The 16,561-nt window shown below is 43.9% G+C and overlaps 1 protein-coding gene across 4 annotated transcripts in view; it reads left to right on the top strand.

The window, feature by feature from the left end:
- The window catches only part of HIC2 (HIC ZBTB transcriptional repressor 2), an 80,394-nt gene that overhangs the window by 52,980 nt on the left and 10,853 nt on the right, over nucleotides 1-16,561 (top strand). For 3 of the 4 annotated variants that reach the window (XM_075167962.1, XM_075167961.1, XM_075167960.1), the window contains one exon: nucleotides 13,029-13,172. The exons of the other annotated variant lie outside the window; for it this stretch is intronic. The gene's annotated coding sequence lies outside the window, so the exon portion shown is untranslated. The remainder of the gene's footprint in view (nucleotides 1-13,028; nucleotides 13,173-16,561) is intronic. 4 annotated transcript variants of the gene reach the window in all.

Raw genomic sequence — 16,561 nt, 5'->3', positions numbered from 1 at the left:
TTCACTTAAGAATTTGCTGGTAACAAGTGCAGAGGAGGGAAAGAGAAGAACACTTCACGTTCTCTTGACAGAGCCTTGTTCCTGCTCTTGGAGGAGGTCTTTTGCCTGTCCCTGAATTGATTCAGCCCCCAGAACACAAATGCTCTGAAGCTGCAGTCGCAGGGTCGCTGTGTGTCTCCAGAAAGTCATGTGGCAAGGGGCTCTGCATGCTATGGAGAGCAGCTCCCCCCGTCCAAGGAGTTACAGGATACCACTGGGGGTAGCTACAGCTGGTCCGCACTGGTACTAATATAATCCTGCAGGACTGTATCCATGAGACACAAGTGTGACATGCGAGGTATTTAAGGAGACACACCTGTTCTAGGCACAGGCCTGGGTATTGCATGCCTTGGAAATGGAAGGTTTTGGTGGAGCAGGAAAGACTCCCATTTCATCCACAGGAGGGCTTTGCTTTCTTCTTTCTCCCCAGTTTCACATTATTTTATAGTTCCCTAATATTATGCAATCATGTGGCCTGTTAGCACCGGGCTGTTTCAAAGGCCAGGCCAGTGTTTGCATTTGAACTTTTTTTACCTTAGTGTGTGATTCCAGAGTGATTAGCAGGAGAGAACAGCTTCTGGGCTGAGTGATGGTTTGGGTGTAACTGCTCCCAAGAAAGGGCAGAGAATTCGGAGAATGTCATCTATGTGCGGGGTTGGGTTTTTCAGCCCTTTAGATAATTTAGATTTTATGTCGTGTTTACCTGTATTTTTATTATAAGGCCTCTGTCTTGCAATTTGGAGTAGTAAATCACGTAAAAGTGATATCATCTTACCAAATTTTGTACAAAAATATTTTGTCCCTTTGGTTTGAAATCTCTGAGTGTCTTTTCTTCCCTTCTTCCCATCTGCTCCCCCATCCCAAAAATTGTTGTGAAATGGCTACTTTCCATACAGAAGAAAAAGCAAGCAAATGCAAAATAAATCTCATGGTTACGTAGTATAAAGAAATTAACTTGCTTAGATTTTTATCTCTCTTTTTTAAGGTCATCTGACACTTGTTTGGCAGAAGATAATTTTTTTTGCCATTGCAAAGGGGATGTATTAAGATAGAGGAAAAAAATCGCAGGGTCTGTCATATGACTTGATTCCATCTGTCTGTCTTGTCTTTCAAGTAGAATGGAAATTTTCTCTCAAACTTCTTTTTTTTTATGTGCCTTTTTTTGATGTTAATGTGGAATCTCCTAGTTTGCCTTGGTCTCACTCCACATGCCCTTTCTTTCCACGGATTCCTGCTCTTGGTGAGGTTTTAAATGCTTGTTGGTTTGGGAGAGCTACCAGGATTGGGGCCAAGATTTCTCCTGTACTTGATAGATCGTTGTGTGAAAATAGTAACAACTGGACAGTCTTTCCCTCCCATCTTTATTTTAAATAGAATTTGCCAGTAAAAATCCAGTATGACAATTGTTTATAGAACTAATAATGGCTGGTGGAAATAAGGAAGACAGGGTGAGAGGCATGTTTTACTCTAGGACCTGGTTAGTTTGGGCAGTTAGGTATTTAGGGGGGAAGATGGTTATTATTCCCTTCTATAACAGCTCTGAATTCTGAGTAGGGTGGACTGGAATAACCAGACCCCGAGGGGACAACAGATTGTCCTTCTCAGAACTGAAATGTTGTTGGCAGGGGAGAAGATCCTGGGAATGGAGACTCCTCTGCTCCAGCCTCATCTAGCCCATGGGGTAGCCCCACTGTGAGCAGGTCCTTGACCCTTATGGCAAGGGGATATAAACCTGGAATCTTCTTAATTCTCACCTGAAAGGTGGCTGCAGTGTGGCAAAAGCCTCCCTGCCTGCATGGGTGAGCAGAGCTCCTGACCAAAACCCCCTAAAAAGGACTTCTTTAGTCGCTGTATGCTGGCATTCACAGTTTGACCAGCTCCAAAGCCTCAAATAATTTTCCTTCCTTGTGGGCAGACAAGTTTTTTTTACATATGAATGTGAAAATACTTTTGATTATAATACTAAGAAGCAGAATAGCTTATTGTGAGGGAAGCACCATCCTCATCTAGCTGTGGTGCCTCTCTGCACATCACTGCATTTTGCTGCACAGACACAGCCTAAGGTAGACATGGCCTCGCTATCCTTGCCAGCTGGTAATGGTGGGCTTTCTCCCACCCCTGTCCCTACTGGATTTTCCCAGAATTAACTGATTTCCAACCAAAAACTGAAGAGATTTATTCTGTTTGGGTGGGTTTTTTTTTTGGGGGGGGTGTGGGGTGTGGGGTGGGTGTGGAGGGGGGGGTGGTTGGGTTTAGTGGGTTTTTTTGTTCCTTAACCGCACCCTGCAAAATGTCCCGGCTGAGTTGTTTCCAAATACTGGCATCTCTAGGGAAGGGGTTATAAATTGCTAATTTAAAGCCTGCAACAGGATAATTAACTAACCAGTTTGATGTAAATGGCTTAATGGGGCTTTACTAGCCCCTTTGAACTTAAAGTAGCACTAAAAAGTAAACTGTAAATACCTTCAAGGAAAGTACTGGCATGCTTGAATGGGGGCTGCTTGGTTGTAAGGAGCAAGCCTGCTCAACTTGCCAGGAATCCAGCGGCCTGTGTGACAGCAAACATGTCAAGGGGGTGAGGGGACCAACCAGGCAGCCCTTGGGGAAGGCTCTGCAACTACCCGAGTTCTTCAGGAAGCGCATAAACTCTGATATATCAGGCTTTCAAACCTGCCCTGCCTGCTTTGGAAAATTTAAATCACGACCTCAGTTTAAATGCTACTGTAATGAATTTCATCACAATTGAAGGGGGGGGGGGGGGAACCAACAAACCAACCCTGAGGGGGAGGCAGCCACTAGAGTCCACCCTAATTTTCCTGGAGTTGTATTTGCATTAAGGTCTTTTGGCAAGTCCAGGCAGAAACACTTGTTATACTTTGTTTCAGAAGACCTTGTTACCCACTGAATCTGCTGAGACAACGTACTGCAGCCCTGCAGCAGATTCCAGTTTCTGATGCATCTTGGGGACTTCTGGGAGAACCTCTAAACTTTCATTCTTGCAGGGCTGTTACAAAATTCCAAGGGAGGAAGTCAACAACTATTAAGCATCTAGAAATGAAGATCATTACAAAGTGGAAGCATCTCGTGTAGTTAGGCATTGATCTCACTTCTGACTATGCAAACTGGGGTGTCAGAGAGAATTTCAGGTCCAAAGGCAGGCAGGCAGGAGTATTCCCCTCTGTCCTTCCCTCTATGGGAGAGAAGCTCCTCCTGATCCGAGTGCTCTGCTCTGCCTTCTCATTGCACATGCACCACGCAGTGCCAGCAATAATTTGCAAGAACTTTTTCTTCATTGTTCCTCTGTCACACCACCATCTTCCACCTTGCCAGCAGCCTTCCTGGGTAGTGGAGGATGTTTTGGAGTTTGTAGCACAACCCTCAATTAATACTGTGACCTCTGACACATGGGATTTGGCTTTACAGCCAGCTTTGCTGATGAGTGTTCCTCATCAGCATCCTTGGCTGTGCTCTCCTGCCTGCTCCATTGCACTGCTCCTGAAGACCATGAGGTTGTAAGGCTGAGCCAGACCAGGGTTGATGCAGGAAGAGGGCAAGACCTAAATTTTTCAGTGGCAGTCCTGACTTGGATGGGCTAAAACAGATCACGATGCCTTATCATCTGTAATGATGGATCTATTTCTCTGTGGTTTGGGTTTTTTTTGTTTCTTTTTTTCCAGCTGGGACAATAATGGGAAATAATTACCACTGGCAATGTTAATGCTGGCTTTTTTTTTTTTAAAAAAAAAAAAAAAAAAGAAAGAAACAGAAAAGCACTGATGCCTGTTGTAGAGGGCAATGATGCAGAAGTGCTACATCTTATTTTAAAAACCATGTCTGACAGCGGATTCAGTCCTGCACTCCAGTTCAGATGTCTATGGGTCTATTGTATGCAAAGATCAAAATTCTCTACGGTGGCCTTTAGAAGAAGAAGTAAGCACATGGCACTTCTTTGCTCCTATATGTTGACTGAAGAAGTTGGCACCATGGCACTACCTGATTGCTGTGTGTGGGTGGGAGCACAGTGCAGGATTAATTTGGGGTTGATTGTGTTGGCAGGGTTCTGTCAGCCGAGCTTGCGCAGCTGCCTGTGTTACGCTGTAGCTGTTATCCTTCACTTTTATGAGCACTAACCTAGATCACATATTTAAAAAAAAAATAAAAACTCATGTGCTATCAGAGAGTGAGATACTTGCAAGCAGAAGAGCTCTGTACACATGCAGCGTTGGTGGCTGGAGACTCCCTTCAAGGAACGCCAGAACACCTTAGCGTGCCAGCTTTGCTATCTTGGCATCTGACTGGGAAATGCAAATACTCAATCTTAAGCCATCATTCCCACATGCTGACATGTATCCAAGGGGAACTTCTATGAATGTTGTTGTTATTCCCATATAATTTCAGCTGCTTCTTTGCTTCCCAGCACCACCCCACCATGTGTCCAACTGCGTGCAGTGTCTTCCAGGCCTTTTATGCCAGATCTTTTGGATCTGGGGAGGCAAAAGGGCATTAGTGTGCATGTGCAGCAGAGGAACAAACTCTGTGTTTGGAGGGGGTGGGGTTGTTTTTATGAGGCTTTTCTCTTTCTAATTCCCCCCAACAAACCTTTCTGCAGATTTTTAGATTCCTCACCAAGTCCTTTAAATACAGTCAGTTAAAAACCAAATGAACAAAAAAGCTTTTTCACACTTCCCAGGAAAATAAAAATTAAGTTAAAGAAAAAAGTGGATTGTGATAATCACCCTTTCTTTCACATGGGAGATGGTCGGAGTTGGGGCTTCTTTCTGAAGTTCTGGTGTGCTTCACATATCTTCTAACAATCATAGGTTTGTCTCTTATAATGAAAGTTTTATATGAAGAATAATAAAAAATCATATGAATAAAAGCTAGCATGACTAAGAATTTCTACTGTGCCACTCATCCCATTGAAAGACCCAAACTCCTCGCTCATTTTTGGGTACCTCACTAAATTTCAGCACAGTTGTTAGTCCTGTCTGAAGCTTTGCATGTCTCTCAGTGACCCAGTCTCTTCTGGGGGGGGGGAAGAAGTAATATTTGCAAAATGGAAAGCGGAATTTATTTTCTCAGCAATTTCAATGTTTGTTAAGAATAACTGTCTTTAAAAAAACCCACAATAATCCCCCTTCCAATACACCTTTTGTTTTGAAACCCACTGAACCTGACACCCATATTTGATTTGTTGGTTCAAGAATAACAGGGTAAATGTGAGCAGTAAAACCTGGCCCAGCACACTCGACGGCTGCTGCTGCTGCTAGAGAAAGAACAAATTATGCGTAACAGTGCTTTCCTGACCTTTCTTCTGTTTTTTTTTTTTCTGGCTATTGTAAATAATAGAAAGTTGTGTGAAAATTAGAACCTAACGAATACAAATTTGAGAGTGGTGTCTGCTGCAGGTCTTGGGTGTGTTCACTGAATTGCGTCCTGCTTAGAGAGCAGCTGGAAAATCCAAGTCCTTTCCCAACATGTCAAAACCAACTTTTTCAAAGGATGTAGTAGCTGTGCCAAAGCACCTTGCCTATTTGTAAGCAAATGCATACTATTGGGACTATCTCTGCCTGGGCCAGCATTCTCACATGCAGCTGGCTGTATTAAATCAATTTGATGAATTACTATATACTTTTTAATTTTTCTACAGGCAGGTCCCTGCTATTTTTTGCCTGCACAAGATTAAAAGGGTTTTACATTACACGCCCTGTTATAAGACTTTAATTGTCTGGAATGGGCCTGCGTGTGCAAAGACTGGTCCTGGAAGGGTCTGGGGGTTCGGGATTATTGTCAGGCTTCTTACACTGAGGTAGCAGAGAAAGGTGGTGTGTGAAAGCTGTGTTAGCATCCATGAAGGAGGACACTCTTTGATAAGAAGGATGCCACCTATGCTACTTAGTTGACTGTTGTTTGGTTTGGGATTTTGGGGTGGTTTTCCTGCTGTTAAAACATATTATTTGAGTGAGGCGTCTGCTAAGAAAATGCCTGGAGAAGGAAATAGGTTAACCCTAGATGGACAGAGTTGATGGGTCAGAGAAAGCTGGATGGCATCAGACATCCCTATGGCTGATGCGGCATATCTTTTCTCAAGTTCACGAGCCTAAGGACGTGCGTGTTTTGGAGCACCTGCACTGTGGCATAACAATGCTACAATTTATTCAGCCCTTCTGCGTGACAGAACTGCGTGTGGCTGAATAATGTGTAGCCAAGGGCCAGGGACTGAAAGCAGCTAGGTACTGGATACAGGTGTTTGCGAACGCACAATGCCAAGAGAGAGATTTTGGTTCAAACGTATCCTCACTAAACACACTTTTTGCATCCTTTGGGAGTCTCTTGATGCTGTTATATTAGTGGGCTCTGCTGGAAGTGGTAAGGATAGAAGAATTTTATTTTTTCCCTCCAGTCCAAGGTGTAGTATCCATGTTTGTTGTGGCTGGTAGCAGTAGTTTGTACATGTATTACTCCTTTGGCCAGATTCTGATCCTATTTGTATATCTATAAAACTGCTGAGTTGTTTCATCCATGTAACGGAGGTTTCAGTCCCTCTGGCTGTTTTGGTTTTTCTGTTTGGGTTCTGTTTGGGTTTTTGTTTTTCCTTTAACCGCTTTCCTTGCTGAGAGGGGAGAGCTCTATGGGAAGTGATCCAGCAAACTTTTAAAATAGCCTTTTAGTGTGTTTTTATTTTTAACTCTTGCTCAAGCTTTTAAATATGTGAATTGTCTCTGTGAATTCTCACCTGAGTGCCTATGAAACCTGCCAGCCAAGCCTAAATCTTCCAGGAGGTGCGGCCACATTTGTGTTCTCAGAGCTCTCTGGCACAGACACCTGGTACACCTGTGTCTCCTGCTAGTTTCAGTACTGTCACAACTTCACCCCTCATACCTGTTTCTCTGGTACCTCCTGTTTTTCCCAAGGTTATCTTCTATAAATAGAATCTGCTCCAGCTTTTCACTCCCCCACACCCATCTTGAGATGGTTTTAATGGTGCTGAAAGAAGGAGGGTGATCCATTCTGCTGTGCTCTTTGAGGCTTTTTTCTGACAGAAAATAAATGCACAAATTGCTTAGCAATTTCCTTAGGTGACAAATGTAAAGTGACTAGCTTTTGAAATACTTAAGCTTGAGTATTTAAACATTTGATAAACCATGGCTTATCTGAAGAATAAAATCGTAATTGTTTTGGCACCCACGGAATTCCATGCAAAGGTCTCAATCTGAGTATAAAATCTAGTAATTTCCTTAATTGTAGTTAGACTGATGGAGGTAACTGTGGTATCTAGTGTTCACCTGTCCAGAAACCAAAACTGTGCTCAACCCAGGCTTGCAGAGATGCTTTGGATGATGCAGTTATCTGTCAGCATGTGATACAGCAGCCAGAAGATACAAACATTTAGAGCATTCACAAACTAGAAAAATTTCTCAAAAATGAAAAAAATAACTAAATGAAAGCACGTAAGGGTTTGAGGTGATGATGCTGACTTTACTGTCCTTTAAACTATGCCTGCAGCAGCCCAGAGCTTAATGTTGTGTAAACCAAGAGAAATGAAAGAGAAGCTGTCTCCATAGGCTACATGATGCAACTGGTGAGAATTGCTCAGATAGCAGGGTGCTCTGCATGGAGTAAGTGCCTACAGACAGAAATGCTGTGTAAAGGAATCATTGCTGGCACGCAGATACATGCTGGCAAATTAGACTGTATTTGGTGGAAGGATAAGAATCTACTACAGCTTTTTAAAATGACCCGTGTCGTGATCACCTTGTGATAAACATTAATCTCTCCAGTGTAAATAAAAGCATAGCATATTTCCCAAATAATCTCTTAAAATAAAAATAGATTGGTGCATAAGAGTAAACCAAGTCAGAACAACCAGTCAACCTACAGTATTACTACCCAGAGCTCAGAATGAAATGGGAACAGTGGTACTTTTTCAGGTTTTACCTCTTTGCTCTACTTTGACAATTATTTATTACCACTAATATTGTGCTTTGTAAACTTATACAGTGCTCTATGAAGTAAGACATGTTTCCTATTTTAAAGGTCTTATAATCTTGTGGGCTGATAAGGGGTGCAGATTATCCCTTGGATGTTCATAAATAGCATTAGCACTAAGAGTTTTATTAGTGCTTGGTCCTTTCAAGCCTGTGGCTCTTTCTTTTCCTTAACAACACTTTCCTAGTCAAGTGCCGAAATAAGGATTTCGACACCTTGATCTTCCAGGCTGGAACAGTGTGGGCATTCTTTTGTTTTGCTTGTAGTGAAAGAGCAAAACCCAGGCAGAGTCCCAGTGCAGTGACTGTTGCTCTGCATGGGTTTAATCCACTGCCTTTGCTTGCCTCTCTCTCTGAGACTACAAATCTGGAGTTTGGGTGATGGCAGCAGAGAGCAAGTTTGGGAGGTTTGTGTGTGTGTGTGTGTGTGTGTGCGTGCGCGTGTTTTAAATAAACAAACAATGGAACAGCAACTTCAACAAATTGTGAGTGGTGCTAATTTGTTATAGTGCTGTCTTGCCTTCTGGCAGTGTTGATTTAGGAGAAGCTGAGCAGACTGGAACGGATGCGGGGAGCCACTGGTTCTTTTGCTGTGGGGTGTGTATATAGTTCAGTATAAAATGCTTCTAGGGGTCCTGTCCTGAGGAGCTTCCAGATTACAGGGTAAAGCACATGCATAGGCTGCCAATCCCCTTTTCAAAACCAAATCTGATGCAAAAGTACCTTCCCCTCTGCCTTGCTCCTCCCCTTCCACTTTTTTTAAATGGAGAGATGTTTTAAGTCTTGATTCATGACAAGAGCCTATAATTTGTGTGTTTTGAGGACTGCCAGAAAATCCTTTACTTCGACAAGAATAGTGTGTAGGGAAGGAAAGGAGGAAGATCCTTTGCTTTGGATTGTAGCAAAGTTTTCAACACCCCATGACCTTGCTTGGCTGCCTTTCATAACGCGCCTGGGGCTGTAATCCCCAAAGCTGAGAAACTGTTTGACGGAGAAGGCTGGCCAAATGCGCATGAGATATCTGCAGCCCTGGACCACTGTTGTGCAGTGCTGCAGGATAAGGATGGCAGGATGGGAGCCTTGCTGGGAAGAGGTGGATTTTGGAAGCGTATGTAGAGTGATGTCCTTGCAGCCTGTGAGCTGAGTTTAAAGAAAGTCTGAAGTCTCAAGTGAAGAAGACAGAGGAATAAAACAGTCAAAATGAGAAGTAGTGGTTGAGGAGAGGCAGCCAAAGAAATGAAGAATTTTGAAAATGAGTAAACCCCGCTTTCCCCTTAGGTTATCTTCAGCTTGGACAGATTTGGATGCAATGCAGATAGTTTGCAAAACTTGGAGTTTGTTAGTCCTTCATGCAATAGTGGCTTTCTGGAATCCTCTCATTTGCCAGGCTTAGAGTTGCAGAAACACTTTTTGGTGGTTGCAAAGAACCAAATGTTCAGGATGATCAGCTAAGCATCTGATTCGGAGGGACATCTGGCAGGCAGTACAGTCTTGATACTGCCAGGACCGATTCTTAAACAGTGGTTGGCTTGAAAGGCTTCACAGGAGTGGAGCTGAGCGACAAAGATTTCTCTGGGAGGTACAGGGCTGAGTACTTGGTCAGTTCTTGGCAAAAAAAGATAAAATGGTGGATAAAGTGCAAAAGGTGCTGTACGTAAGGCATTGTTTATTTGTGTTAAGGAGAACTGCTGCTGCTGCATTTGCAGGTATGCATGAAATAAGGGAATGAGATTTGGTCTTGTAGAAGAAAACGAGACAGCAAAGTTTGTTTCTGTGCTCACTGGTATCTGGCATGTGGTGAGAGAGATGACATTTTGGTCCAGGGCTGTTACTATCCATGTTCTTCCTGCAACCCTCAGCACGAAGCTCAGTGTTAACTATTGCAACAAGTTCACGATAATAGCAGTATTCTGTATGAAGACACTCCTGTGCAGACTGCTTCTCTCTGCAGAAAAGTTTGCTGAGTCCACACAAGAAATAAAAATAAGCAGGCCAATTGGGAAGATCTTTATCAAACCCTCCCCGATTTCTCGCAGTACTCTGAGGCCTTGTTTGCTCTAACAAACCCTGTAACTAAGGGGTCTGAGTCACAATCGCTAGAGGATTCAACACTCCCAGCTGCCTGCCTCATCCCTGTCCTGGAGATCCCTCCCTAGTTGCAGGGACAGCTGAAAGGGCCACGCATTTGCTCCAGTATTGCTGCATTTCACAACCCAGCTATCAGCTTGTACCTGTGGTGACTCAGAGCCCTAAAGCTGTGCTGCAACTGGGAGGGTGCTGTAAGACAGTTGGAAAAGTTGGAAAAGGGTCACGACGTTCCTTCTTCTCCACGGTGCTGTGTGCTCTTGCCCCCAGAGCAATGCCCAGCATGAAGCTGCCACCCTGTGCACCCCCTGCCAACTCTGGCCTACCATGCTGAAGGACAGGTCCCAAGCTTTTAGGACCAGAAGCATCTTCTCACTCCATGTAATTCATAGGGTTGTTGAATCTGCCTAACGCTCTGTAGGATTAGCTGGGAGGTAGCAACAATCCTTTAGTCATGTCCTAAATTCTTGCATTGTAAAGGGACAATTCTATACATCAAGGCTCAAAGGTAGCTGGGAAACAGAGGAATTTTGCATACCAAAGGGGCCTTAACTGGTGGATGGGTAGAGGGTATCCTTCCTCCTGTGTGAGCTGAGCTACTCCACTGAGTATGTGGGTACTTTAGTGCAATAAGGAGTCGTTAGATTAGCCCGGGACATCGGAGCTGCCTTTACCACTTGCAATGCAGGTACAGTTGGAGCTGAGCTTGCTCAGTTGTTGCAGGGTTGCAGAAGAGCCCAACATCTATTGCTGCTCACTAGCTTCTGAGGCTCTATTTGGTTTGTGCCACTGCTGTGTTCCTGAGATCAACTGTGCTCTGCAGATATGGAGGAATTTTTAGTGCCTGGCTCTGCTTGACAGGATCTGCAACGTCCATGCCTCTTCTCTTCTCCTCCCACTAAAGAGTTTGGGTAGTCTTAGGGTCCTTCACGTCAGCAGTGAAAATAAATGTATAATATACAAGGGCTCTGTTTAGGGAATTGGCAGGAAGCTTCATTTCTGAAGTGCAGTGTGATGTTCTAACAGTAGGAAACACCTTTGTTTTAAGCAGTTCTCTGCTAATCTCTGCCCTAGAGGGGAAATACAACTATGGAGAAGAGCTTCTTGCTTCACAGTAGCAAGAAGCAAATTGCTGTAATCTGTGTGTAAATCTGCATTTGAGCTGCTGTCTCGAAACCTGTCCAAGAAATACCTTTATGCAGCATTCAGCCTTTCTTAAGCTGAGTATTGCTGGTATTGTTGAGTGTTTTGCAGAGTCCTGATGCTGGCAGATGCCACCAGTAGCATGTTGCTCGTATGCAGTCTAGAGGGTGTGATCTCTTGGAGAGGGGGGAGCTCCAAATCCCTGGGGCTCTGGCCCGTTCTGCTTAAAGTTGCACGCTATTTAAATGTGGGTTGGCCTGTTCATGCTGGCAGTGGTCCGTTCAGACTAGTTCAGCAAATGCTCTTGGCTCAGCATAGCCTGCTTACATTTCACTTCTTTATTGTATTGACAAGATTTAAAAATCTTCGGTCTATAGCAGTCAAAACAGGGCGATCTGAATACAAAAGACCTATTAGTTCAGTGTGAAAGGGATTTAGTTACAGAATTGTGGAGATAAGAATGCAGGTGGGAATGATGGGAGCACTGTCCCGGGCCTGAGCCCAGCAGATGTCCAGGAAGAATGAAGAACTATCTCTTTACATTTAGTAAGACGTTTACATTTCATGAAGACACTTTCTATTTGCCAGGCCACTGTTCTCCTTTACGTTCCCTCTCATCCAACTACATTAATTATTGTAAGTCTTTTTCATTTGGCCTTTTATCTTTTAAGGTTGAAATGATAATCAATAATATTCTAACTTTTTAAATGTAAGATTTCTACCTCCAGCAGCACAGCTGCCATCAAAGTGACAAGAGCTATGCAGAAGTTTCACTTCACCATAAGGGTCTAAAAACCTATTTTAAATCCCTGTGAGGCTGCAGGCTTATTTCTGTTCTGTTTTTTTGTTTTGTTTTGTTTTGTTTTTTCACTGGGGCAGCATCACCATTTGTAGAGAGGGACCTGTGCTTTGCATCTACCCTGAGACTATCCTCTTTGATAACCCTGCCAGAGCTGATTACAGGAGCTCTGGGGGAAGGAGGATACGCACCACAGAGGATACCCTAGGCTTGACAAGCTGGGTGTCTGTGGGATGTGCCTTTCCCTGACATGGAAAAGATGTTGTTGCTTTTTCCTTTGAGTAGGGAAGGGTGAAATTATAGATCTTCAGTTTTGTGACTCTCATACCAGGTGCAGTCCACCATGAATCAACTTGATCTCCAGTCTCCAGGAACGTAGATTAAATTATCAGTGAAGCATCATCATAAATAGCAGAGGGTATACAGTGTTTTCACTTCCTGTCTTGCACCACAGATGTAACAAAAGCCAAAGGACCCAGCCTGGCTCAATGCCGTAACATCTCTAGAAGAGCAGGACATCAAAGGCTTGGGAAGGGGGACAGGGAAATGGGGGCAACGTAGAGGATCAGCATTTAAGTGTTTCTTCCATTGCCTGTACTGTGTGGGGAATGAGACCATGAAGCTCTGGCGCCAGGCTTTTCTCGTTGTAGAGGCATTTCTAAATGGTGATATTTAGTTGCCTGAATTTCTGGGCAGAAGGAAGCTGGTGCAGACATCCTGGGATCTGCTGTTCTTGGATATATATGGACTGGTCCCCCTGAAGCTCAGTGCCGTTGGGGGTCCTGAATGGAGGTGGCCAGAGAGAGTCATCAAGAAACTCGCAGAGGCCTTCTGCTCTGTTTCCGTCGCAGTTCAGCAGTTCTGGGGAGATGGGTGGAGGGGAGGTTGTTCTAGTAGTTACATATTTAAGGCAGGTGGCCGTTTTAAAATGTACGTTTCAATTTTGATTGCAGTTTTTTAATTGCATTTAACAGCGTCCCTGCTGGTTCTCCATTCTGCATCCGTGCAGCCACGTTCTATTGATGGCCTGTTGTGATTTCAATGGAACATCATGGGATGTACCTGGCACGTCGGGCAGCACTGGATGGAGGTGCCTTTAGCCCAATGTACCTGGCATGGTAAGCGGCAACCAAGTGGTTAATCTGCATTCTACTGCTCGTAGTCTCAGCTTGTATAGCAAGGTGTTCCTGCTTTGCTGCAGCCTTGCACTGACTGGAAATCACTTTGCTCTCCTGATGTTAGTGCTTTCATGCACACAGGGCCCCTACCCTTTTCACCCATGGAGATTCCCCTTCCCTGGGCAGTTTGCCATGCAGTAGAGAAGGGCCTAGCCATGTTGGGCTCTCCTTGTTATTCTACAACAGGAAAGAGAAGGGACTGGGGAAATCATCTGACTCTTTTTCTTCTCTCCTTTTTGGGCCAGGAGCTGGTAGCAGTTGAGCACGTATTGCCCACGTACCTAATGTCCAAACGTTGCCGCACAGAGGTACCGAACAGGTGCTTGTGTCCATAAGCAAAGCTATACTGTTTCTGCGGGAGTCCTGCAAGAGCTGCTTCAGGGACCCAGGAGGGCAGTTCTGCCTGGCACTAATTGGAATGTAACAAACTAAACAAGGGCCACTTTAAGTTTGCTGATGTGGTATCCTCTGCGAAATGATCCTCCATTCTCCTTCTCCTTTCCATGTCCACACCTGTAACATCAGCTGCATATCCTGCTCTGTCCTGCATGTCGCTTTCTCTCCCTTGCCCAGCTTTGCAGACCTCTCCCCGAGTAACTTAACATGTTGGTCCTACCTATTTTGAAGATGTTGCTGTGAGAAAAACAAGGATGCTGCATCCTGTTTTCTGCCTGAGCCCACAGAGCTTTTGCTGCTCCACTGCCAATGATGAAAATGCATGTTCTTGCCTCTGTTTCCAAGTCCTGCTGTCTGCCTGCTCACAGGGGCTGGGGTTAGGGAACCATGTGGGCTAACACAGTTCCTGCATTCCTCCCTATGCCTCTGCTGCTCTGGAATGTGAATACCTTTACAAGGCATGGGCTGATGACCTGCCAACTGCAGCTCCTGCGGGGAAGGTTAGTGGCCATGAAAGCCCACCTCACCGATACCTCGGAAGAGTCCTGGAAATAGAACAGAACTGTTGGGATGTGGGGAGAGGAAGATCAGATGAGCCAGTGAGCAATAGGAAAGCTCTCTTCCCAGTGGGGTCTTCAAGTGCTCTAAAAAAGTTAGTTCATCTGAAACTGAAGGGTGCAGAGTCATCTGTTTCAGTTTCACCCAGATCCAGTAGCAGTTGGACACAGCATTATTAATGTCCAAAGTAAATTGGTGGGAAAGAGCAATGTAGGAAACGATTTAATTTTGTCTTGTTCTTCCCCGTGCTTGCTGCTGCAGTGTCTGCTCAGTGCAGCACAACTGCTTGGGAAGGTGGAGAAATACGTAAGCAGGCCACTATCTTTTCCTAGGTATTTTATAACATGCACAGTAGGCTAACGCTTTAACGGCATCTAATTTGATACATCACATCTAATCTGTTTGTTGGTTTTTATCTGCAGTACTGTTAGTTCACTGTTCAGGTGCTTGGTGTCTAGCCTTCTCATCCCTCCACAAATCCTCTACGTGAAATGAGTGATTCCTTAGATCTGTTTTTGATTGATTCTTTGCTTCACTGGTGTTGCTTCTTAAAAGGTAAACAATATTCATATGCTGCAATCTATAACTCAGAGATGAAATCAAATAGCATCTCCTGCCAGAGTTTCCTAAGATAACACATTTAGCATTCATTCAGCAATTACTTTTAGGAAGAGATTTAGTGATATTAAAGAGAATCAAATCTGTAGTGAATATGTAGATTTTATACTATTTAAAGGGGTGAAGGGATTCCTCTTCTCCTGTGCTTTGGCAATCCAATTTTCGGTGACGTCCAGAGTCTTTGTGGAAATTGAGAGAAAATTAAGTTTTTCCTGCTTTGTAGCGAGCGCAGCACAGCTCCTGGAGCAGTCTGTGTGTTCTGCACAATCTTCGTGCCCACAGGATCACAGTGTGCCCCAGGCTGGGCACAGCAGCTCGCAGTTACCCAGCTCCTTGGGCAATATCGCTTATGAAGACGCTATCAGCTCTTAGCTTGCGAAGCTTTGTTTGATGTGTGGCATCTGCTTGCAGCATTACTGTATTCTGTGATTTGTGCCCTATATTTTCATGTCTTTGCATGTGCTGTGTCTCAGTGTCATGGATATGGTGGAGGTAGTGGAGAGCCTCAGTCTTGCTTCATTCTCTACTTGCACAAAAATATTTGAGCAGGTTCATTGCTCTGAAAACTATGTGTCTTGAATGACTAGGAAGCAACCTGAATCTGAAAAAAGACCATCTCTAATGCTATTTGTCCGAAGCCTTCTGTGATCCTGTTTTAAATGCAAAGGAGTGAAATATTGCGCACCAAATTCAATGATAAAAGACTGTGGCCCCAGTGAGACATCTACATATTCTTGAGGTCTAGGGTTTGGGTTTTTTACTTGAAATACACCGGAGCCTTTTCTGAGCCAGGGCTCCTCTGAACTGGGAGTATGTTTTTTCTATCTTTTTGCAGAAAACAGAAAAGGAGGGGTTCTTAAAAATGATACTGAGATACAAGAAATACAAACCACTGTGATTTTTCAGGGCTTTTTGGGGCTTTTGTTGTCATTATTGGTGGTGGTGATGTTATCCAAATGTTCAGGGTTTGTTAAGAGCCACTCTCTGCAAACTAATGGATAGCAAGGCCTTTGTAAGGCTGCACCTGCCATTTGTTGGGAAGATCTGCTAACTTTTATACTGGACTTAACCTTGTAGTTGTCTTTGGTCCCATGCTTTCAGACAGAAGTGAGATCTTAGGAATGCCATAGATTGAGGAATAATGCCTGCTTCTCTTTCGCTAACAAGTTTTCCACCATCCCCCTCTTCTCCAACCTCTGAAATGCATCACTGCTAAAGAAGGGTTTGTAACTGGTCAGTTCTGGAAAATATCTGGAATGGATTTATTTTTGTTCAGGACTGCACAAGATACACAAGCCAGGTTGATGCTATAAAGCTTTTGTCAACAAAGGTACGTCAGTCAAAGGTGTTGCTGATCTGGTAAAAGCCCCCAGTGGGCAATTCTGGCAAAATTTTAAACATGGGGCTCTAAACCTGGCTGAAGATTTTGCTGCCTTGTTTCCATTACATTCATTTTGTTGAGGTTGCTAAATCCATGTTAGACTTCAGCTAACAATTTCAAATTTGATAGGCAGTGTTATAGTGCTTAAACCTGACCACTGCTTTTAAAATCTACTAAAGGTAATAGCCTACCTCATACTATGTCCTAATGAACATGAATACTTCTGTAAAATTTGACACGTGAGATAAATAGAGGTAGTTTAAACAACTTGCACTATGCTAATTTTTATGCTGCAGAACATACTGAGGTTTAATAATAACATTATCTTCCTCATGAAGGTCAGTAAAAAGCAGAACTATAATTCTACCCGTTTCCA

Source organism: Calonectris borealis, chromosome 18 (genome assembly GCF_964195595.1).
Source record: "Calonectris borealis chromosome 18, bCalBor7.hap1.2, whole genome shotgun sequence".
In the NCBI taxonomy this organism is placed as follows: domain Eukaryota; kingdom Metazoa; phylum Chordata; class Aves; order Procellariiformes; family Procellariidae; genus Calonectris; species Calonectris borealis.
The sequence above is the reverse complement of the archived record's forward strand: the minus strand, read 5'-3'. Positions and strand labels throughout refer to the sequence as shown.